At 42.0% G+C, this 25,921-nt stretch overlaps 1 protein-coding gene and 1 pseudogene across 2 annotated transcripts in view; one reads left to right on the top strand and one right to left on the bottom strand.

Moving 5' to 3' along the window:
* The window catches only part of LUZP1 (leucine zipper protein 1), an 80,155-nt gene that overhangs the window by 18,283 nt on the left and 35,951 nt on the right, over positions 1-25,921 (top strand). The window lies entirely within an intron of this gene.
* LOC118675326 lies at positions 17,033-18,216 on the bottom strand (annotated as a pseudogene).

Below are 25,921 nucleotides of genomic sequence, written 5' to 3'. Positions count from 1 at the left end.
TAGATTCCAGTTCAATTTCAAAGAGACTATCAGAATCTTAAAGAATTGTTTACATAGTTTAGTCTTGGCTAAATTTTGGTCTGTGAGGGCTTCATAGAGGCAGTTTGGACTAGAGTTTTACAATAAGATGGATGGATAGGATTTGAATAGACAGAAAGGAAGAGGATGGTTTTCCAGGCCAGGGCAAAAGCAAAAGCAAAGATACTAAGATTAGAAGTAAACTTGTATTATGATTGGACCTGAGAATACTTGTGTGATCTAATAATAGAGTTTAGATTATGGTTTAATGATCAGTCAGATTATGAACAGTCTTGAAAGTTATACTGAGGCAATTGGTCTTGATCTTGTCAACATTTGGGAACCATTGAAGGGTTATAAGTTGGACAGTGACTTGATAAACTTGAAATTATAGACTGATTAATCAGAGGGTTTATTAGATTATTGGAAAAGAGGCCAGTTAAAGATTTTTATAGAAACTCAGGTGTGAACACTATCAGGACCTGAATTTAGGGGCTAAAAAAAAGGAATATGTTGGAGAGAAGTTTTGAAAAAGGAAGAGATAGGACTTAATGACAAGAAAATAAAGAAAACTCAAAGATTAGGAGATTTGTAAAAATAAGGAACATTTGTGATTAGTTATCTGAAGTTGGGAAAGGGGGCAAGACAGTCTTTTGCCTCAGATTTTCTGCTAACTGCTTTATATCCATGTGCTTTTACAGTTCTATTTGAAATATGTTGAGAGTCTCTAAAATTGCTCTGGGATTGAACTGGAAGTTAAAAGGTTTCTTTTATTTTGGAAATACTCATTTGGGAAAAAAAAAATAGTATGTTTCAAACCACTAAACATTGTGTAAGTTCTTAGTTAAGGAGATTGTAACCCTTATAAATAACATTATCATTAGATGGTAATCTAATTATGTAAGTGCAGAGGAATTTTTGGAATGCATTTGTTATGTTAGGAGTTTTTTGTTTAACTTATCCTGTGTTTGTGGAGGTAGAGGGGGTATGGGAAAAGGGGGAAGGGGGAGGCTTAAAAGACCAAGTATGGCTGAAACCGGTTTGGCTCAGTGGATAGAGTGTCGGCCTGTGGACTGAAGGGTCCCAGGTTTGATTCTGGTCGAGGTCATGTACCTTGGTTGCGGGCACATCCCCATTGGGGGGTGTGCAGGAGGCAGCTCATTGATGTTTCTCTCTCATCGATGTTTCTATCTCTCGCCCTTCCTCTCTGTAAAAAATCAATAAAATATACTTAAAAAAAAAAAAAAAGACCAAATATTGGTCTGTGGCCCTAGTTCTAGTCAATGACACTCACTTCTCTTTTGGGTAATGTCCCTCATATCCTTTGGTAGAGTTCTCTGCAAATCCTAAACAAAGGTCTGATTCAGAAAACAAGCAACCAACTGTTGAGACAGTTCAACAAATTGCTGGGTCTTGGCAAATAAAATTAATGGAAGTTTCAGGATCCAGCTTCTGGGATTTGAAGACCATACCACTGGAAAATGTAGTTAGAGCTGTAAACTCGATGTCATGATACCTAGCACTTTTTTGGTATGCGCCTCTCTCTTCATTCCTCCCATCATCTGCAGTCATTAAATTCTTTAGCTTACTCTTCATGTTTGCTGTTGATAATTGCTTGTAAGTTCTATCTACTGCTATCACCTCCATAGTATAAAACTCAACCCCACCCCTCTCTGCCTTATTCCTGATGTTCCTTTACCAACTGGGTTGGGTAGAACCCATGTACAAATGTGAGCAAATTCTTAGGTTCTTAATCTTTTCTCCCAACATTTCATCTATCTCCTACCTAACTCATAGTTGAAAACAAGGCCCTGGCCTGGTAGCTAAGTTGGTTAGAGCATCGTCCTGATAGGCCAACGTTTCACATATAAGAGACAACCAATGAATTCATAAATAAGTTGAACAACAAATTGAAGTTTCTCTCCCTCCCCCCATCTCCCCCCCTAAATAAATAAAGAAAAAAAAACAAGACCTTTTCTCTAACGAATACTATTATTCCTGTTTTTGCTGGTTGAATACTCTGACTCCTTGGACAGCAGGGAATAATCAGTGTATTTCTAGTCCAGTGGCTTTCAGCTCATTGGCTTTCCATTTATGCATGTCTCCTAATTTTTCAAAGTCCCTACTATATGCTCTTTCCATTTTCATTACTTTTGTCCAGTGACTTTCAGGATCCACATGGATCACTTTGCTTCTCTGTCCATCCCATAGTATCCACTTTGTCTAGTACCTCACTTTTATCAATTATTATCTTTCTCTCTGTCTTTCATCTTTACTTCACTCTTCATTGAGTCCTTCCTTTCAGATTATAAATACACTGAGGTCTTGTCTATTCTAAAACAAAATCCCTCTGCCTTTCTATCTCTGAATTATTGCCATCTTTTTATTTTATTCATTTTTTTCAAGAAGTGCATTTGTATACAGTTTTTTCTTTTACATTCATTCTTTAACACCTTTCCCTTCTTATTTCTTTTCCTTAGTACTTGGCTGTAAAAGCCCTTTCAAAAGACCCAATGCCAGCCTGGCCGTCGTGGTTCAGTGGTTGAGCATCTACCTATGAACCAGGAGGTCACTGTCTGATTCCTGGTCAGGGCACATGCCCCAGTTGCAGTCTCAATCCCCAGTAGGGCGTGTGCAGGAGGCAGCCAATCAATGATTCTTATCATTGATGTTTCTATCTCTCCCTCTCCCTTCCTCTCTGAAATCAATAAAAATACATTTTTTTAAAAAAGACCCAATGCCCATGTAGTCAGACATTTCATATCCTTTTTCTTAATCTCTCAACAATCATTAAACTATTGATCATCTTCCTCATTGAACACTCTGTTCTTTGACTAAAAATTAAAAATGTGTTTAGTCCCATCTAGCCTGGTAAGGCCATTTTGTCTGGAACTTGGCTGGTTGTTGGACTCTGGTGTTCATCTGTAGCCTGTACTGACTAGTAGAGAAGGGGTGGAGCAAGTTGGCACTGTGCATCTTATAGTGCTCTGTACCATGTGGACTATTAAGTAAATAATTGATTTGACTTGCTGTCTTCCTGTTCTTTTGCTTTCTTCTGATCCTGCTGTGGCTTGTGTGTAAGATGGTATCTGCCTCAGTATTCTGTGAAATAAATGAGTTCATGCAAAGGGCTTAGAAATGGCACAAAGTAAACATACAATAAATGTTAGCTATTGTTATTATGCTTTTAACTTTTTCAAGTACTTTAAATAACATTTCCTTCAAATAACATTCTTTTAAGAAAGGTAGGGTCTAGAGCAGCCGTGGGCAAACTACGGCCCGCGGGCCGGATCCGGCCCGTTTGAAATGAATAAAACTAAAAAAAAAAAAAAAGACCGTACCCTTTTATGTAATGATATTTACTTTGAATTTATATTCACACAAACACTCCATCCATGCTTTTGTTCCGGCCCTCCGGTCCAGTTTCAGAACCCATTGTGACCCTCGAGTCAAAAAGTTTGCCCACCCCTGGTCTAGAGCAAGCATGTCAAACTCAAAGGCTAACATGGGCCAAATAAATGAGGCATGTGGCCCGCGGCCCGCGAGTTTGACATGCTTGGTCTAGAGAGTGTAGCATGTTTAGTCCTATTTTAAAGATGAGAAAGCCATGAAGGATCTTGCCTAAGGACACCAGAACTGAATTTAATGGAATAAAATATAAAAGGTTATTTAACTGTAGTTTGAAAGAAAAAAAGTGGTTTGGGATGAGTGTCATAATAGTCACTTTTCTTGTGTAAGTAGGACAAATCTGTGGTTTTTGGAATGAGAAGGAAGATTGTTTCCAGCTACTTGGTTCTTCTGTTCCTTGATTCTTCTCCTGCTGTTAGAGGGGAAGTGGGGAGGATGTTGCTTGCTGCGTCATTCCTAGGCCATCTAGCAAGCTAAGAGAAACATCATTTGAAGGGTATTGGATTTGCTGGGAACTGAGAAAACAGCTTACCTGTTCTATGTGGAAAAAGGGTAAAATGAGTGGGAGATGTGAACTACCCGTATGAGCTGTTGCTATCATATGAGTTGTTTCATGGATTTAACTCTTGAACTGCTTCAATTGAATTCCACTCTTTTGTCCTATGTCAGTTTCTTGCAGTTGTTTAGAGGCATTTTTAGGATCGAAGTACTTCTAGCTTTTTATTATTTTTTTAATGGCCTTATGCGGCTTGATGGCGCTCACCTGTTAGCACCTGCTTTTGCTGCAATGTGTACTGCATGATCTCTGCATTGCTGTAAACAGAACTTGGTCAGACTTGCCCTTTCCATTTCTTTGATGAAAAGATTTCTTTGCATCTCTTCCTTGCCTAGTCTGCTGTAGCATTGGAGGCTCTTCTACCCTTTGGAAAACCTGAAGAGAAAAGAGTTTTTAAAGCAGTCACCTTGTGTTGGGGTTTTTCTTGGCTAGGATTTCTCTAGCTGTTAGCCTTCCCTTAGGTCTAGCACACAGAAACAATGTCTTTAGCAAATGTGTATTGTACCTGTCCAGCAAGAGACTACTACCACTAGTCAGTAGAAATACAGAGTATAAGAATGGAAGCATATTGAATTAGACTGAATAATGATTAAGGGTAGATGAAGCAATTATATCTACTGGAAGAGAACTTTAGGATCAGGCAGACCTAGATTTAATTCCCAGTTCTGCTGTTTATGACCAAATTGCTTAACTTCCCTGAGTCACAGTTTTCTTATCTACAAGTAGAAGTACTAATAATACCTAGTTCTTAGGGCTGTCTTAAGGATTAATTGAATTTGAATTTCTGACATTGAACAGAATGCATAGATATAATGCTGTGAGCTGTTACCTTTCTGAAGTTGAATTCCTCATTAAAATTGGGATATTAGGGCCTAGCCAGTTTGGTTCAGTGGATAGAGTGTCAGTCCACAGGCAGGGTCCTGGGTTCGATTCTGGTCAAGGGCACCTGCCTGGGTTGCGGGCTCAATCTCCAGGAGGGGGTGTGTGCAGGAGGCAACTGATCAATGGTTCTCATCATTGATGTTTCTATCTCTCTTTCCCTCTCCCTTCCTCTTTGAAATCAATACAAATATTTTTTTAAAAATTGGTATATTGGTACTTAGTTCAGGTTTGTTGTAAAGATTAAGTGAGAATAGACAGGGGAGTAGGTAATTAGATAGATAGAAATATAGATGGGTAGCCTGACATGTAGATTTTATATTTGCAAAAAACAATTGAAGCAAATGAAATATTATGGGCAGCATTTATTTCAAAAAAGCAAATTATAATGCTACCCAAATCATATCAACAGCAGCAACTGGTCTGTGCTATTTCAGCAGTCCATTTGCGTGACTCTTGCTGTGCTGGGCTAAAAATGTGCATTTCCAATTGTATTTAGCCCATGATTTATTATTTCCTCAGTTTATCTCATAGTCCAGTCCATTCTTTTTCATACATAATCATGTTCCCCTCATTCTCAAAGATTAGCTTAAATTTCACTGTGAGGCTCGTGTAGATAATTCCAGAGAAATTATTTGTTTCACTTCTAAATGCCATTATGATACTTAGTGTTGATATCTATATCTATATCTATATCTGTACCTATATATATCTATATATTTATATCTATATGTGTACACACACACACATATCTATATATATAAAAGCCTAAGCAACCGTTATGACCGGAAGACCGCTGGTAGCTATGACGTGCACTGGCCACCAGGGGGCAGACGCTCAATGCAGGAGCTGCCCCTTGGTGGTCAGTGCGCTCCCACAGCCAACCTCCTGTGGCCGGCCAACCTCCCGTGTCCCCCCCCCCGGCCAGTCCCGATTGGGACTGGGCGAGACCACCCTGGTCGCCGACCTGGCTGAGGGACCCCACCCCCCCCACCCATGCACAAATTCGTGCACCAGGCCTCTAGTATATCTATAATAATAAAAGTGTAATATGCAAATCGACTGAACAGCAGAACGATAGTCCGGACGACCATCTGGAAGACTATACTATGACATGTACTGGCACCAGGCCAGCCAAGGTGGGTGTGATGTGATTGGTTAGGGGGCCCCAACATCGCCTCATGATTGCTCCCGCACAGGGAGGCCCAGGCCACCCCCTGCAGGGTGATTGATTGGGGGTGGCGTGGAGCTCTGCAATTGATCGCCTTACAGAGGGAGGCCCAGGCTATTTGGCCGGTGGTGCTGCGGTGGGTGGGCAGGGCCTCCTTTTGTGCAGCAGTGGATTGAGGAGCCCCAGCTGGATGGGCGGGACCTACCTCTGTGGGGTGATCAATCGTGGGGTTCCCCAGACTGTGAGAGGGCGCAGGCCGGGCTGAGGGCACCCCCCCCCCCCCAGAGTGCACAAATTTTGTGTACCAGGCCATACATACATACATACATACATATATATATATCCTATATAATAAAAGCCTAATATGCAAATCAACTGAACGGTGGGACGACTGGCAGAACGACTGGTCACTATGCACTGACCACCAGGGGGCAGATGCTCAACGCAGGAGCTTCCCCAGCCCACAGGTCCCAGGCCAGCCAAGGTGGGTGCCAGTGGGGACCCCCCAATCGACCTACCGGTCACCCTGCAGAGGGAGGTGACTACCGGCAGCGGCGGGGCAATTGGGGAGTGGGGCTAGCCAGTGAACAGGCCAGCACAACCCTCCAATCACCCCGCCAGTCGCCTCCTGCAGCAGCAGTGGGGGGCGGGGCCGGCAAGCAGGCAGTGACAGGCCAACCAAGGCGGGTGCCAGCGGGGCCCCTGGATTGCCTCACCAGTCACCCCATAGATCGGTCCTGATTGCTGGCCAGGCCTATGGACCCTACCCGTGCATGAATGTCGTGCACCAGGCATCTAGTTGTGTGTGTGTGTGTGTGTATATATATATATATACACACACACACACACACACACACACACACACACACACACACAACACACAACACACAACACACACATAATCTGCTGGAGAGGACTTTTACTCATTCTTTAATTAGTTAACTGCCACGCATCCAAAACAGAAACCATCCCGCTTGCGTCTATAGACAATTATGGCGTACGAAGGGTTAAAATGTAGTTTAGACATCTTTGCTTCTATGAAACCTTTCCTGATTCCATAATAAGTCAACTCCTTCTCTACTTTGTACTTCTGTTGCATATATATATTTTTATTGATTTCAGAGAGGAAGGGAGAGGGAGAGAGAAATAGAAACATTAATGATGAGAAAGAATCATTGATTGGCTGCCTCTTGCATTCCCCCTACTGCCCCCTACTGGGGATTGAGCCCACAACCTGGGCATGTGCCCTTGACTGGAATCGAACATGGTACTGATATATGCTATGATATGGATAAACCTTGAAAACACAGTGGTAAGTAAAAGAAGCCAGACACAGAAGTCTACATATTGTATGATTCTATTTATGTGAATTGTCCAGAATAGGAAAAATCCATAGAGACAGAAAATAGATTATTGTTGCCAGGGACTGGAGATAAGGGAGGTAGGGGAAAATGGAGAGTTACTGCTAAGGGTATGGGTGTCTTTTTGGAATGATTAAATGATCTGAAATTATATAGTGATAATGGTTGCACAACCCTGTGAATATACTGAAAAAAAAAAAACACCCCACAATAAAATGTACACTCTAAAATTTTATAGTATGTGAATTATAGCAATATATATTTTTATTTGTTTGTTTTAAAACACACAGAGACACACAAAAGTGAGCTTCTCATTCATGCCCTCTTAGGAAAAAGAGAAATACCAACACAAGGTTAATGCACCAGAGTCTCAATTCAATATTATTGAGCAAGGCATGTCCTCTAAGTAGGAATATAGAGATAAATACTCTTATGCTATTCATAATATATATAAGTGACAAAGGTAATCAGATGATTATAACAATACTAGAGGCCCGGTGCACAAAAATTTGTGCACTTGGGGGGGAGGGGGGGGTCCCTCAGCCCAGCCTGTGCCCTCTCGCAGTATGGGACCCCTCGGGAGATAACGACCTGCTGGCTTAGGCCTGCTCCCAGGTGGCAGAGGGCAGGCCCAATCCCTAGGTGCAGCCCCTGGTCGGGCTCAGAACAGGGCTGATTGGGGAGTTGGGGCGCCGCCCCCTGTCATGCACAGAGCAGGGAGATTGGGAGGTTGTGATGCCACCCTCAGTCACGATCAGGGTAGGGCTGATTGGGGGGTTGGGGCACCGCCCCCCGTCACACTCAAGTCAGGGTCGATGGGGAGGTTGCGGGGCCACCCCCTGTCACACACACAGCAGGGCCCATCGGGGTTGGGGCACCGCCCTCTATCACCCACAGAGCAGGGCCGATCAGGGGGTTGGGGCGCCGCCACTCTCACACTCAGGGCAGGGCCTATGGGGAGGTTATGGCTCTACCCCGTCACACACAGAGCAGGGCCCATGGGGGGGGGGGTTGGGGAGCCCCCCCCCCCCCATCAGGCACAGAGCAGGGCTGATCAGGGGTTTTGGGCACTGCCCCCTGCCACGCTTATCCCGGTGCTGGGAGGCCTCTCGGCTCCACTGATCCCGGTGCTGGGAGGCATATTACCCTTTTACTATATAGGATAGAGGCCTGGTGCATGGGTGGGTGCCGGCTGGTTTGCCCTGAAGGGTGTCCTGGATCAGGGTGGGGGTCCCCACTGGGGTGCCTGGCCAGCCTGGGTGAGGGGATGATGGCTGTTTGCAGCTGGTCACACACCCTTCAGGGTGGGGGTCCCCACTGGGGTGCCTGGCCAGTCTGGGAGGGGCTGAGGGCTGTTTTCAGGCTGTGGGTGACTGAAGCTCCCAACTGCTCCTTTTTTTCTTTTTTTTCTTTTTATTCTGGGCCAGCTTTAGCTTGAGGCTTGGCTCCAGCTCTTAGGCCTCGGCTGAAAGTAGGTTTCTGGCCTTTGCTTACAATGTTGCGAATCTGCCGGCTGAAGTCCTGCGGTATTTGTTACAGAGTTTCTTAAACTGCCCGCTCAGAGACCTGCAGCTGCAGGCGGGGAACGTTGGTTTCCTCTGTCACTGAGGCAACCAAGCCTCTTGTTAGTTTCAAGCTGCCTGGCTGCCGGCCGCCATCTTGGCTGACAGTTAATTTGCATATCTCACTGATTAGCCAATGAAAAGGGTAGCGGTCGTACGCCAATTACCATGTTTCTCTTTTATTAGTGTAGATAAGTGCAGCCCTAGCTGGTTTAGCTCAGTGGACATGTGCCCTTGATTGGAATCAAACCCGGGACGGTTCAGTCCACAGGCTGATGCTCTATCCACTGAGCCAAATTGGCTAGAGCTGGCTATTTGTCTTTTTATTGTTGAGTTGTAAGAGTTCTCTGTATATTTTGGATACTAGTATCTGATTAGATACATGACTTGCAAATATTTTCCCTGAGTTTTTGGATCTATATCCCTAGAATTCGTTGCCCAACTCATACATATATATGAAATAGTAGAACTAGAGGTTCTGAAAGAGCATTTGTTGATTGAAGTGATTGCCATACTACAGGTTACACTGAAGTTATGCAGTTCTAGAAGCCTTAGGTTATACGGAAGGTAGTTGAGTATTTGACTAGGAACTGGGGAAATTTGAGTTTTAGACCTAGCATTGCCATAGCCAGATAGTATGACCTTGGCATGCATGTAATTTTTCAGGGTCTCGGTTTTCTCATCTGAAAAGTGATTTGGATAGATAGTCTTTAAGATCACCACTAAAGTTGTGTGAAATAGAAACATTAATGATGAGAGAGAATCATAGGTCAGTGCTCAACCACTGAACCACATCGACTGGGCTCCATTGATTTTTAGAGAGAATGGAAGGGAGGAGGAGAGACAGAAACATCAATTGGTTGCCTCCCACATGCACCCGGACCAGGGCCAGGGACCCAGCCTGCAACTGAGGCACTTGACTTGACCAAAATCAAACTGGATCTTTCAGTCCCACGGCCAATGCTCTATCCACTGAGCAGACTGGCTAGGGCCAAAAGTGATTTTTTTAATATTGGACAATGAAATGTGTCAACAATTAGAAGATCCACATATCTGTCAGCTTAGTGAACTGGTATTCTAAATGATCAATGCATGATTTTATAAAATCATGCTTGGGTAAAAGATCCATTCAAAGGGCAAGGTAGACCAATTGGTTTTAATGTAACAATGTAAAAAGTGAATGTATATGGCTTCAGGTTCCACATTGCAACTAACCTGTAAGAAACTGCCACTTGTCAAGTTATGGTGTAGTTTCAAATTGGATTTGTCTGATTGTTTTCTCATGTTTAGATGCAGTGTAAACATTTTTAGTAAGAAATACTACATAGATGATGCTGTGTCATATGGGGAGGCACATAATATTAGTCTGTCCCATTAATGTTGATGGTAAATTTGACCTCCATTGTAAAGGTACCTACTGTTCTATGTAAGTAATTTGTGGAGTGATTTTTAAACAATGTGAATATCCTATTCTTCTACCAAATGGTTTTAGCATCCACCAATGAACCTTGTCTGAATCAGTTATACTTTGGTGGTTGTGATTATAGTTGTTAACATCTGCTTTAATAACAGCAATAAAAACCAAATTGTATTTTCAAAATACTTGTGAACTTAGAAAGCTCTATTCATATATATTGTCACTGCAATTCTGTGGTTTAGTTTCCCATCATAGACGTTTCTGAGCCCAGAGCTACTTAAGAAGAAAGGATGTGGCCTAGTCGAGACTGGAAGTTAGTTGTCTTTGCCTTGGATAGTTTTTACTGTTGCTTACCTCTTTTCCTGGTATTTCTTGTGTTTTTAGTGGTTCAATTTGTGGATCCTAGAATAATCTCAGGATCAGTTTTTGTCTAATTATATGTTAAAACTTGTATTGCAAACCTACCAAGTAGTTACAGCTTAGAGAAATGCACATATTAATCTTTTTTAAAAAAATATATTTTATTGATTTTTTACAGGGAGGAAGGGAGAGGGATAGAGTGTTAGAAACATCAATGAGAGAGAAACATCGATCAGCTGCCTCCTGCACACCGCCCACTGGGTATGTGCCTGCAACCAAGGTACCTGCCCTTGACCGGAATTGAACCTGGGACCCTTGAGTGTGCAGGCTGACGCTCTGTCCACTGAACCAAACCAGTTAGGGCCACACGCTAATTTTTTAAGAGAAACGTTCCCCCCCACCCCCCCATCAACTTCTTATGAAAAATTTCAAACTTACAGAAAAGATAAAACAATAGTCTAATAAATGCTCAAACCTTTCACCTGTATTCAGTAATTGTTAACTGTTCGCCTCATATTTGTGTAGCTATAAATATCTGTATCCAATTTTTCTTAACTATTTGATAGCCCTTCAGTCCGTGGGCTGACACTCGATCCGGTGAACTAAACCAGTGGGGGCTAAAGCATATTTTTTTACTCAATTAAAGATATAACTGGAAGGGTATGCCAGAAAAGACTATAGTTGGGCATTTATTGGGTGATTCTAGTGCAGTTAGTTGGTTAGATGCTGTGGGAGATGAAGAAGTAGAAAACATTATTCATGCTCTTGAGAAGAACTATAGCATTAGCTGAGAGGAAACAAACTCAGTCTCTCTTGTTTGGTTAATTATTGACTGTCTTCTGCATGCCAGGTAGTGTTCTAGGTACTGGGGTACAGTGGTGACCAAGATTGGCAGAATTCTTGTCTTCATGGAGCTTACATGCTAGTTGGGAGAGACAGGCAGTAAAAATATCAACAGAATACTTTCAGATAGAGGAAAATAAAACAGTTTGATACAGTAGGGAGTAACAAGAGAGAAGGCGAGTGCAGCTTTGGCTAGGATTGTCAGGGAAGGCATTTCTGAGGAAGTGACATTTGAATTGTTTTTGAATAGGTTTGATGAGATGGAGGTAATTCCAGGCAGGTGAAATGTCTGGGCAAAGGTGTAACATGAAGGAGTTTGTACTTAGGAAATAATGAATAGGTCAGTCTGTCCAGAAAAGGAAAAAAGATAATGGCCAGCATGCCAGGGCCTTGAGTGACAGACTAAAGAACTTATACTTTAGTCTGTAGTTGTAGTGGGTACTTCTCATAAATCTTATTTGTATTTTGGTTACTTGTATTCTAAATTTGTATATATTGAGCTAATATTTATTGTCTACTGTGTGCACACTTTTATTCTTTGAAATTATAACAGCCTTGATCACTTGCAGATGTAAAATTGAATTGTGATTCTGGCACGTGGTTTGTATATACATGTAGAAACAGATGCAGAAAATGAATGAATCAGGGAAACAACATTCTTTTAAGTAATTTTATTTCCTTAGGAAGTTTGATGGGGTGGGGTTTGTATATTTAGTAGATGCTGAGTACGTGGAGGATTTTGTTGTTGAGAGATGGATTGGGGGAAATGTTGAAACTATAAGAAAATAGGCTATGCTGATGTGAAAATGTGTTGTAAGATTGCAATTCTCATTGTTTTCTTTATAATCTGAATTTTGATAGGGCAATGCTCATTTATGTTTGAGGGCTAAAAATAATGGTGAGCCTAATGATGAGATTTTCTTATCTTGATCATTATTTAAAATACAACCACATATACATATACACAATTCCAATAGCTCCTTAACTAACTAGCTAACTCTTCACTGATTAATTCACCTTTCACCTACCCATACCTCACTTACTTTAAAAAGATTTTATCATTCCTTACCAATCTCATTGATAAAATTCACTTTTATGGCATTAATTAGGACCAATGCTATATATACCAGTAATCTTTTATTTAAGATTATTGAGAGTTTTTTCTGTACTCTGCTTAGTTCTCGTTAGCTGTGGAGGACTAAGCCAATATATAGGCTTATGCTGATAGTGTTTATTGGCTGCCCTAAGAATCATAGCTTTTATAGCTGGAAGAAATTATCTGGACTCTTTTATCAACCCATTTTATAGATCTGGAAACTACTGTTCTGAATGGGTAAGTTCCTTAGCATGAAAGGAGGGCATTATTATGTGGATATAGAAGAATTCAGTCTCCTTGCCACTACCCCCATTCCTTGCGGTGAGATCATTGTTAGTCCTTCTCAAAACAAAACAATATATAGATGCTTACATCTCAGTTCTCTGCCATCAAGAAACTTAATGTAGTTGGAGAAATAGGACTTAGAGCCTAAACCGGTTTGGCTCAGTGGATAGAGCGTCGGCCTGCGGACTGAAAGGTCCCAGGTTCGATTCCGGTCAAGGGCATGTACCTGGGTTGCGGGCACATCCCCAGTAGGAGATGTGCAGGAGGCGGCTGATCGATGTTTCTCTCCCATCGATGTTTCTAACTCTCTATCTCTCTCTCCCTTCCTCTCTGTAAAAAATCAATAAAATATATTTAAAAAAAAAAAATAGGACTTAGACATAAAAAGATTCATAATTGGGTAAACACATCCTCTCTTTCTTAAGGATAAACTAGTTGGAGTTTAGGACATTTACCTCTTAATGATCCAGATACATTTGGGACTTTTTTTTATTTTTTATATTTTATTGATTTTTTACAGAGAGGAAGAGAGAGAGATAGAGAGTTAGAAACATCGATGAGAGAGAAACATCGATCAGCTGCCTCCTGCACATCCCCCACTGGGGAAGTGCCCACAACCCAGGTACATGCCCTTGACCGGAATCGAACCCGGGACCCCTCAGTCCGCAGGCCGACGCGCCATCCACTGAGCCAAACCGGTTTCGGCCATTTGGGACTTTTAATAATGTTGATCTTATAGGTTGAATCTTACATTAGGCCAGGGGTGGGCAACCTTTTTGTGAGTGCGTGCCAAAACCAGCAAAATCTCTGACTCAAAATTCTTCTGCGTGCCAACCCTAATTTTTTGAGAACATATTATCTCTTAAGGTGTACGTATGTGAAGAACCTTGAAGAAATAATAAAATTCATTCGAGCAACAAAAACACAGTATATGATGATGAAAAATACATTTATTTTTTAATGTATACATGTACACCGATAGTCCAACAGAAAACTTTATGACTCTGTTTGATATTATCAGTGGGACTTTTGCTGCTGCATCACTGATGACAGAGATTTTACATCAGGTTTATATTTCGTGACCTTCAGAGATATGCACAAGCTACTACTTTCATTTGTCAGGCTACTCCTATTACGAGACTTAATAAAATTCATCACTGAGAACAAAGATTCACAAGCGTATGTGGATGAAACCAAAACACTGGTCGGATCTAGGAAGGCAGGGAGAGTTAAGGCAGAGGCATAGAAATTGCTCTTCCCCTCTCTCATCAATCCATGTCTATGGTCTTTAAGATAACTTGTTATATAAAACTAGAGGCCCGGTGCACAAAAATTTGTGCACTTGGGGGGGCGGTCCCTCAGCCCGGCCTGTGCCCTCTTGCAGTCTGGGACCCCTTGGGGGATGACCACCTGCTGGTTTAGGCCCGTTCCCCGGGGGATTGGGCCTAAGCTGGCAGTCAGACATCCCTCTGGCAGCCTGGGATCCCTTGGGGGATGTCCACTTGCCAGCGGGGAGCAGGCCTAAGCTGTAGTCGGACATCCTTAGCACTGCTGAGGATGCGGGAGAGGCTCCCACTACCACCGCTGTACTGGCAGCCATCAGCCTGGCTTGTGGCTGAGCAGAGCTCCCCCTGTGGGAGTGCACTGACCACCAGGGGGAAGCTCCTGCATTGAGCATCTGCCACCTGGTGGTCAGTGTGTGTCATAGTGACCAGTCATTCCCAGTCTTTCTGCTGTTAGGGTCAATTTGCATATTACCTTTTTATTATATAGGAGTGCCTGTCCAGCCTGGGTGAGGGGCTGATGGCTGTTTGCAGGCTAGCCAAGCCCACCAGCGGGGACCCTCACCCTATGATGGTGTGGCCATCTTGGGTGAGGGGCTGATGGCTGTTTTCAGGCTGGCCACGACCCCCAGCCACCCAAGCTCCCAGTGGAGGCTGGCTGGAAGCAGGTATCTGGGATTTATTTGTCTTTTATAATTGAAACTTTGTTGCTATGAGTGGAGGCCGCAGCCGGTTCAGGGCTGGCGGGAAGCTTGGCTTCCTCCATCGCTCGGGCAACCAAGCCTCCTGCTTGCTCCAGCTCTATGGCTGCCGGCCGCCATCTTGGTTGGGTTAATTTGCATATAGTCGCTCTGATTGGCTGGCGGGTGTGGCTTGGGGGCGTAGCGAAGGTACAGTCAATTAGCATCTTTGTCTTTTATTAGTGTAGATTATTTATTTCTCTAAGATGCACCTACACTGAATTTATCTGAAAAATAAAAAAGTTGATATTAAGAAGAGAAGTGTAAATGGAAGATTATAAGAGAGGGTTTCACATGCCAGCAAAAGTTACTGGCGTGCCATGTTTGGCACACATGCCAGGGGTTGCCCACTCCTGCATTAGGCTTTTATTCCGTCATCAAGGTTCAAATTACACTAATAACTACCTTTGTATAACACTTTACAGTTTATGAAGTGTTTTTAAAGGCATTATTACATTTGATTTTTAGGGTACCATTGTTAGTTGGTGAGGCAAGAACTATTTTAGAGCTGCAACTTGAGTTCAGATTTTACTTCATGTCCACCTCTTAGTGTATTAAACAACACTGCTTTTGTGTTTTCACTTGTTTATATCCAGATTTCCATAGTAATACATTATGTTTTGATAGGTTCCATTTTGGAATGAACCCAGTATTTTTTTTTTTTTTAAATGAAAAGGCTATATTTTCCAATACTATTTATTCAAAGGGAGTTGAGTGAACTTGAGTTTTTGTTTTAAAATTAAAGTTGGACTAAAGAATTTCATCTTAGGCAGATTCTTGTGTTTGAAATAAAATATCTTATTTAACTCTCTTGGAATCAGTTAACATTTATCAGGTGCCTTCTACGGCAGGTTGTAGCACAGGCGATGAGAGGTGGGGGGAGCCTTAGGAATGAAAGTTACAATGAAAAATAGCAAGAATTTAAACTCAAGTAGACCTGAGTTTGAATCCCAGCCTGCTACTTATTTATTACTTACAAATTACTTCTTGGAGCTTCAAATTCCTTATCTATAAAAAGGAGATGATAATACCGATCTTGTAGGAAGAACTGTTTTGAGGATTAGGGTGATATATATGGCATAGTATGTGCTTTATAAGATATTATTGTGATAAGCAAATGAATAGACAAATATTTGTGTGTGGTGAGAGTTAGCTGAGTCTTGACAGAAAATGTTTGGCTGACTTGATATAGAATAGAGTGAAGTGATAGTGGCTGCCAACATACTATGTTCTGCTTTTGTTGAAACTTGCAGTTCTCACACTGGTGTTTGCCAACATTGTATTTGACTCCTCACATAGTAGAAGCCAAGTCATTCCTATACAGTGTGTATAAGTCATTTGGAAACATTTGTAGGATGTACTTTTAAACCTCTATTGCAGTTTAGTTGAGAGGGGAGACTCTCAGGTTACCACAAGTAGTGAAATCAGGTGGCAGGGTGCCTCTCTGGGTTTGGCACCTAGATTCAGTTTCCTGAATGATGTAACCATGAAAAGGAAGACTTGCCACCTAGGGTGAAATGCTCGATGACAGTGAGTGTGGCAGGTGAACTGAATAGGATAGGATGAAAAGATGAACTTATTTTGTTTGTTGAAGTAGTGCTTTATTCACCTGTAAACATTTATGGAGCACCTACTACATGCTAGGTATGGTTCTGGGTGCTAGGAATATAGTGGTAGTGGTGGAAAGCCTTTTTTTCTGATATTGTAGAGCTTACATTCTAGTGAGAGAGAGTGCAAATAAATATAAAATACAATGACTCTCAGGTAAGGCTAAGTACCATGGGAGAAATAAAACAGGAGAAGCAAGTAGCACGTTACAGAAGGTTTTATTTTTTATTTGTTTAATATACATAATTTTATTACAAAATAAAAAACACACAAAATGCAACAGTCTAGAAAACTCAAAATTTACTATTGATACTAATTCCTATGAGTTTGCTGTGCAACCATACACAAGAAATTAAAGAAACCATTAAATATTTAGAAACATTTAACATCAGAAGCCTTAAAATCTAACTATATGTAGTAGCCCCTCAAAAAGCTACAACCTGCATTTTTTATAAAAGTATTTTCTCTACAAAGAATCTTATCAGCTATACAAAAATCTGTACAGTTTTTATACTGAAGCTAATATTGAGCTGCACTTGAATTCACATTCTTTTTACAAAAAGAAATATATTGGTTGATTTAAAGAGGAATGGGGAGGGAGGGAGGGAGGGAAGGAGGGAGGGAGGGAGGGAGAGAGTGAGAGAGAGAAACATCAATGATGAGAGAGAATCATTGATCGGCAGCCTCCTGCACTCCCCCTACTGGGGATCGAGCCCGCATGTGCCCTTGACTGGAATCGAATCTAAGACCCTTCAGTCTGCAGGCTGATGCTCTATCCACTGAGCCAAATGAGCTAGGGCTGAATTCACATTCTTAGCAAAACAATTGCCTGAGAGCACACACACATACTCCGCACACATCATTACAGGACAGCCTTTATTCTTCATCTTCATCATCATCTTCTTCTTCATCATCATCATCATCATCATCATCATCTTCCTTTTCCTCCTCCTCCTCATCTTCTGGTTCATTTTTCTTCTTTGAGCCAGTTGGCCTGCCAGGGCCCTTCTTTCCCACTTCATGTTTGCCCTTGGCACATTATGCAGCACTATCCTTTTCATATTTCTCCTTTAGCTTAGCTGCTTTTTGTTCATATGGTTGCTTATCTTTGGCTGATTGCTCAGACCACATTTCACCCAGTTTTTTTTGCAGTATCCCCAATGGATAAACCAGGGTGTTCACTTTTGATTTTTGAGCAATGTTCAGAGCAAAACAGGAAGAAGGCTGATGGAGGCCTTTTAGGAGCATTGGGATCTTTTTTCTTTCCTTTCTTGTCACCTTTGGGGAGAACATAATTTTTCATCTCCCGGTCATAGCGAGCTTTGTCACTCTTTGCCATATTTTCGAACTTTGGCTTTTCCTTTGCAGACATGGTCTTCCATCTCTCTGAACATTTCTTCGAGAATTCGGAAAAATTTATGGAAAAGTTGGGATGTTTCTTCTTGTGCTCTTCCCGGCAGGTTTGCATGAAGAAGGCATTCGAGGACATCTTGCCCCCTGGCTTGTTGGGGTCTCCTTTACCCATGATGACAGACGGCATCCATTTAGTAGTAGGTTTTCCTCAGAGTGCCGTGGAGCGGCCGTGTCCGACCGAGATGCTCCCTCGCTGGGCTCCAGTGTGAACTGGTTTTATTGCTAAGCCAATCCTCAGCCTCTTGTTTTCGGGGTGTTTATTTTTATTTTATTGATTTATTTAATATTTTTAATTAATTAATTTTTGAGAGAGAGAGAGAGAGAGATATTAGAGAAACATTGATGTGAGAGTGAAACATCGATCGATGGGCTGCCTTCTGCACACTCCCTGCCAGGGATTGAGCTGCATCCTGGCCATGTGCCCTGACCAGGAATTGAACTGGCAATATTTTTGTGCACAGGATGATGCCCAATCAGTTGAGCCACCTGGCTGGGGCTGGGTGTGTATGCTTATTTTTAGAGAGGATCTCACTTAGGGATGATAGGGAAGACTTCTCTGAGAAGTAACAAATGAACAGAGCCCAGAATAAAGCCAGTGAGTGACCCTCTAAGAAAAGGCGCCCAAATGATTTTTTTAAAAAAATTTTTAAATTCTTTATTGTTTAAAGTATTACATATGTCTCATTTCCCCCCCAATTGATCTCTCCCAGGCTGTTCCCAACCCCAGCACATCAAATGATGGGTTTTAAAGTAACCCTTTATTTATTTTTAAATCTTTATTGTTGAAAGTATACATATGTCCCCTTTTTTCTCCCATTGACCCCTTATAGCCAGTCTCCCTGCCCCAGGCCTTCACCCCCCTATTGTCTGTGTCCGTGGGTTATGCATATATACATACAAGTTCTTTGGTTGATCTCTTCCCATTCACCCCCTTTAGAAGGGGTAGGAAGAGTGGAGGTAGCACGGACTTCACAAGTTGCTTTAGAGCAGTGGTTCTCAACTTTCCTAATGCCGCGACCGTTTAATACAGTTCCTCATGTTGTGGTGACCCCCAACCATAAAATTATTTTCGTTGCTACTTCATAACTGTAATTTTGCCACTGTTATGAATCGTAATTTAAGTATCTGATATGCAGGATGTATTTAGGCAACCCCTGTGAAAGGGTCGTTCGACCCCCAACGGGGTCGCAACCCACAGGTTGAGAACCGCTGCTTTAGAGTGTGGTGGAGGAGAGGATTTCCTTGTTAAATGATTGAAATTAGCCCATATTAATTCTTCACTGTCTATTGTAGGGATGGAGTGGGTCTGGTACAGTTGAAAATCAGCCTTCATGTCATCTTTGGGACATATACTAGAGGTTACACCACTCCAGAAAATATACATTTAGGTATCCAGGAGACTTAACAATTCTCCCCTCACCACATACAGTACTTTGAAAATTAGTATATAGTCTTGAATTATATCTATCAGAATATAAATGTAAATCTATGGGCTCCACAACAGGTCCAATAAATCAGAATATTTGAGGATGGTACCTCAAATTTTAAAAAGTTATTCCACATCCATACTGAAGTTTGAAAATTACTGTTTGTAATCTTGTTGATAGAAATCATTTTTATCCCAGGCTTAGTGGATGGGCAGGCAAGTACCTGCTTATTTAAGATTCATTACTTTTCATAATTTACATTGGAGCTTGCATTTCCTTTTGCTTGATTTAATTCTTGGCTTTAATTTCTGTTACACTGTAGCTTCCATAGTAAGATGTGTTGATAAGTCAGCAGAAAACGAAACTATTGTCCTCTTTGCTTTCATTATTTTGCATTTTCACCATCAGCCACATCCCTGGGAAGGAGCAACCTCTGAAAGGAGAATGCTGAATTGGCTATATAGACTGATGTGCTTTAGAAAAAAACTTGCTTATATTCAATAGTTTTTTTGCGTTCTGTTGAAAATTCTAGTTATTGTGTTTAAGGTTTTAAATTTTTTCATAGGTCTTTAAATCTAATATGCAAAAAGCTAAATGAAAGAGAAAACCGAATAAAGATATTGAGGTATTTAATATATTTAATAGTAGACATCATTAAATATTAATTTGATGCAAGGAAAGGGATGGAAACAACTAGCAATGGCAGATTTAAACCATCTGCAGATGGTCAAACCAGACCCTTAAAGGTGTTACCTTAAACATTCTGGTGGACACACAGTTGAAGAAAGGATGCACTGTGTCCCCCATGTTTAATTTTAGTGTTACCACTGATGTTCATTGTCAGGTTGTGGGAAGACTAGTAGCCAGGAAGCCCGTCTACCAGGACCCATCTCCAGGGCAGTAGCTAAGCTTAAGACTTCAGGCCGAAACCGGTTTGGCTCAGTGGATAGAGCGTCGGCCTGCGGACTGAAGGGTCCCGGGTTCGATTCCGGTCTAGGGCATGCACCTGGGTTGCGGGCATATCCCCAGTGGGGGATGTGCAGGAGGCAGCTGATCGATGTTTCTCTCTCATCGATGTTTCTAACTCTCTATCTCTCTCTCTTCCTCTCTGTAAAAAATCAATAAAATATATTAAAAAAAAAAAAAAAAGACTTCAGTACCTTGCCTTTTGGGTACTGTTAGGGCTACTGTCTTCCTTTCTTGGAAAGAGGTTGAACATTTTAGAAACTGAAAGGGCCTTAGAATGAATTAAAGTCTATACTTTTATTTTACTGTTAAAGAAACCAAAATTCAGAGAAATGAAATTTTCTCCTAGGCCTTCATACTAGAATATGAAGCCTGGAAATGTGGTTTCCTTCAATGGGGCCATCCATTTGAGTCATTTTTTTTTTAAGTTCCCTTTTCTCCCTGGCTGGTGTGGGTCAGTTGGTTGGGCATTGTCCAGTGCACCAAAAGGTTGCTGGTTTGATGGTCAGGGCACTTGTCCTGGTGTTGGGCCTGATGCCCGGTAGGGGGCATGCAGGAGGCAGCCTATTGATATTCTGCTCTTATATGGATATTTCTCTTACTCCCTTTCCTTCCTCTCTCTCTTTCAAGTACACACACACACACACACACACACACACACACGAGGCCTGGTGCACAAAAATTTGTGCACTCGGGGTGGCGGGGGGGTCCCTCAGCCTGGCCTGTGCCCTCTTGCAGTCTGGGACCCCTTGGGGGATGACCACCTGCTGGTTTAGGCCCACTCCCGGGGGAATTGGGCCTAAGCTGGCAGTCAGACATCACTCTGGCAGCCCGGGAGCTCTTGGGGGATGTCCACTTGCCAGCAGGGAGCAGGCCTAAGCTGGAGTCGGACATCCTTAGCGCTGCTGAGGAGGCAGGAGAGGCTCCCACCACCACTGCTGTATTGGCAGCCATCAGCCTGGCTTGTGGCTGAGAAGAGCTCCCCCTGTGGGAGTGCACTGACCACCAGGGGGCAGCTCCTGCATTGAGCATCTGCCCCCTGGTGGTCAGTGTATGTCATAGTGACCAGTCATTCCCAGTCTTTCTACTGTTAGGGTCGATTTGCATATTACCCTTTTATTATATAGGATAGAGGCCTGGTGCACGGGTGGGGGCTGGCTTGTTTGCCCTGAAGGGTATCCTGGATCAGGGTGGGGGTCCCGCTGAGGTGCCTGGCCAGCCTGGGTGAGGGGCTGATGGCTGTTTGCAAGGCTGGTCAAGCCCCCCTCACCCCCCCTGTGGGGACCCTCACCCCATGGAGGTTTGGCCAGCCTGGGTGAGGGGCTGATGGCTGTTTTCAGGCTGGCTACAGCCCCTTTAGGATGGGGGGTCCCCACTGGGGTGCCTGGCCAGTCTGGGTGAGGGGCTGAGGGCCGTTTTCAGGCTGGCCAAGCCCCCAGGCGATGGAACTTTGTTGCCTTCAGTGGAGCTCAGAGCCGGCTGGGAAGCTTGGCTTCCTCCATCACTGGAGCAACCAAGCCTCCTGCTTGCTTCAGCTCCGTGGGTGCTGGCCGCCATCTTGGTTGGGTTAATTTGCATATAGTTGCTCTGATTGGCTGGTGGGCATGGCTTAAGGCATAGCGAAGGTATGGTCAATTTGCATGTTTGTCTTTTATTAGATTAGATATACACATATACACACACACACATGTACACACACATGCACACATATATATACATATTAAAAAAGATGTGCCCCTTTTGGCTATGGCCAGGTAGCTCAGTTGGTTAGTGTTGGTCCAATATGCCAAGGTTGCAGGTTTGATCCCTGGTCAGGGCACACATATAAGAATCAACTAATGAATGCATAAATGAGTGGAACAACAAATCGATATTCTCTCTCTTCCTCTCTCTAAAATCAACAAATTAAAGAAAAATGCTTTTTTTTAAAAAAAGAAGAAAATAAGATAAAATGTTTCCTTTTCTCCCAAAAGATGTTATCGTTTCTGTTCAAGGGTTTCTTGTAGTCATTCCATGCTGTTGGTTGTTTTTGACTTTGCCTTTCCAGTGATTGGGCAGCCCTGTTAGGGTATGAATGGCAATTTATATCTTACTTTTAGTAAAACTTAGGTAAAATGTAAAGAACTCTTGAAATTAAGGCAGATGAGAGGAACAGTAACTGGCCCCGAGTCACACTGCAAAGCAGCACATCTTTTTGGCTTGGCACCAAGTACTGGGTGGGGCAACAGTAGGTTTACAGATCATATGGTAAATAATACAATAAATAACAATACAAGAATAAACTTTCTTGTACACGTATTTACTTCCTTTTCTTTCCTTTTCCTTAAACTTAGTCTTACAAGAGGTATAGTGTGGCAGAAGAGGTTTGAGTTGGGAGTTTAGATTCTAAGTCTTAGGCCCAATTTTGCTTCAAGCCTCCGTTTCATCTCTTTGGGCCTTATTTCCCCCATCTTTAAAATGAAAGGCTGGTCTGGAAGATAATTGATCCAGGGATCTCTCTAGCTCTGATTCTCTTTGATTTCATGAACCCGGGAATGGCCACAGCTTGCAGTTTGCTCTGACACACAGATTCTGCATTGGAACTTTTACCACAATACGCCTTGGGTGGTCTCAGGCTAATTTTTTTTTTCTAGGAGGAATGTTTCTGAGAGTGTGGGTTTTATAAATAAGCCACGTTTTTGTTTATTTCTTTTGTCTTAAAGAGACGGTAAATGATTAAAAATAAGAGTTATTGAAGTCTTGGAAGTTGTGGGAAGTATGTTAATGTGTATCTCAAGTAACTGTTCTAGACTAGCAAATGCTTTGTTAGATTTATACAGGACAGTGATTTTTCAACTATTGTGCCACAGGAATTTTTAAAGCATACAATACCTGACTATTTTGTCAGGAAATAGTTTATTTCCCTTAGTTTGTCAATTAAAAAATGACAACAGCCAACACTATAGCTGTCCAGTATGAATGAATCAAAATAATACCTATTTTTTTTAATATATTTTATTGATTTTTTACAGAGAGGAAGGGAGAGAGATAGAGAGTCAGAAACATCGATGAGAAACATCGATCAGCTACCTCCTGCACATTCCCCACCGGGGATGTGCCCGCAACCCAGGCACATGCCCTTGACCGGAATCGAACCTGGGACCTTTCAGTCCGCAGGCCGACGCTCCATCCACTGAGCCAAACCGGTTTCGGCCAAAATTATACCTATTTTTTTTGTCAGATTAGCAAAAATATTTTTTGGTGTGCCGCAGAATTTTACTAACTAGTTATGTGTGTCATAAGATGAAAAAGGTTGAAAATTGCTGATATAAGGTGGCACAGTATTGTGGCATTCTCCTGATGCTATTTCAAATAACAAGGGACTACTATAAGGAAGTTCAAAGTCCATAGTTAGTTTCCACCTTTGGAAAAGGAGTGCTGGCTTACCCCAGGCCGGGAGAGCTACTGAGGACAGGAATTCAAGCTTCCTTGGAACTCCCACTTCCTAGTGGTATGATTTGAGCCCCTCTCAACTCTTTATGACTAGAAAATCTGCAATTGAGGTTTGACTTGTTTAATTTATGGGAGTTTGTTTCCCTTGAAATTGCCACTTCTACCTTAGAATAATGATTCTCATAGGCTGCTCAGAGCTCTTTGATTATGAATCTCCCTGAGCAGGCTTGATGGCTGTATTATAAGGTGATAAAGTACAGTCTGGCTTTGTCTGTACTGGAAACCATTCACCTGAATGCCCTATTCTAAGTGGGTGGGGTTCCTTTCATTCCTGCCTGAACGAAAAGCATTTAGCTGACTTCCTGATCATGCCCTGTCTTGTCCTTCATTTTTTCATTTTGCTTTTCATTATTCTTTGCTGCAACTCAGCCAGTCTTCCAGTTGTGGCTTTGCACAAGGCAAGAACCACAAAGCTTTGTCCATGTTTGTTATTGGAAAAGAAACTTTACAAGCTGGAGTTAGGAAAAGGATTTAGATCTCTTGCTGTATTCATAGGATTAGGATGAGAAGTGGGGAATCTAGGGGGATGTGGGGAGACTTGGATCCAATAAAACACTCCAGATGAAGTATTTGAGAAAATGGAACTTTGAGTTGCTGAAAGAACAAAAATATTTGAGGAATGCTCTTGATTTGATAAATAAGTTATTTTTAGTTTGCAGAAAAAGAGTAATTTCATCAGTGTAGTGGAATCTTGCAGTTGTGTTTGTAACCTAAACTAATCGGTTTAGGCTTGTGCCAGAAAAAACTTTTAGTACTACTTGGCTTAACTCCTGCAGCCCTGTGGCTGGGCCTCAGAGCATTGGTTGGTAGTGTGGAGTACTTGGGGGAAAAGGGTGAGCTGCTGCTGCTTGAGATGCTCATGGATGAGAGAGAACCTGTATGGTAGACCCCTGCCTTAGTGCATGCACTTGGGCTATACGTCTCTGCTGTAGGTGTAATGAATGAGGTGCTTAAATCCAGTGTTCCCTTTTGGGACACCAAGCATGACTTTGGGTGGAACTGCCTTATACTCTGATTGGCTGTTTTTCCAATTCACTTGTCATTCTCTACCCATCTGTTGGTTCTTGGTTATTTTACTCTGCCTTAAGTGATGTTTATTGGATTTTAAGCTCTCAGTTATCATCCATTCGGCATACCCTTATTAAGTGCCCATCAAATGTGTGCCTGGCATGAAGGTAGGCGCTACGTGTCCTTTGGTGTTTGTTTCTTAGAGACTCTAGATTTTATATATGTTAACTCTGTGGAAGAATGCCAACTTGTTGATTACTTTTAAAGTACTGTAATTTTTAATTTTGGGAAAGGCAGTTTATATGAATTACTGGGTCAGTAAAACATGTCTAGTGGTCCATTCTAGTTTGGGTACTATATATGCATTTACAGGAGATAGACCTTCCTAAGATGTGACCGTTGCAGATTTTATAATGGTGTGGGGAAAACAATAGACCAGTGATGGCGAACCTTTTGAGCTCGGTGTGTCACCATTTTGAAAAACCCTAACTTAACTCTGGTGCCGTGTCACATATAGAAATTTTTTGATATTTGCAACCATAGTAAAACAAAGACATATTTTTGATATTTATTTTATATATTTAAATGCCATTTAACAAAGAAAAATCAACCAAAAAAATGAGTTCATAGGTTTGCCATCACTGCAATAGACAGTACAAATTATTGAAGAAAAAATAAAAACATGTACAAACTAAGTCAGCTGTACATAACTAGCTACCTAAGTACTGCTTGGTCAGTAAGGTTTATAGCTCCCTGTTAGAGCAAGTTTTGCTTTTATTTCTTTAGCTTTATACACAAGTATGTTAGCCAGCAGCTTTTGAATGTGGCTGTTTATAGTTTGGGGATTTTTCTTCTTGGGCTGGCCTTATTTTTTTGCTTAAATAATCTGTATAACTGATTTTCATGGGAACAAGGAAAATTTAATAGATCAATGAAGCAAAAACAGTGACTAATTCATCTCTTGTGGACGCCTAGGGGAGGGGTAGTGGTAATGTTCCTGTTTCTCCTCCTGGGCACTGAAGAAAGAG

The sequence above is a fragment of the Myotis myotis genome, unplaced genomic scaffold, assembly GCF_014108235.1.
Source record: "Myotis myotis isolate mMyoMyo1 unplaced genomic scaffold, mMyoMyo1.p scaffold_m19_p_2, whole genome shotgun sequence".
NCBI lineage: Eukaryota > Metazoa > Chordata > Mammalia > Chiroptera > Vespertilionidae > Myotis > Myotis myotis.
The sequence above is the reverse complement of the archived record's forward strand: the minus strand, read 5'-3'. Positions and strand labels throughout refer to the sequence as shown.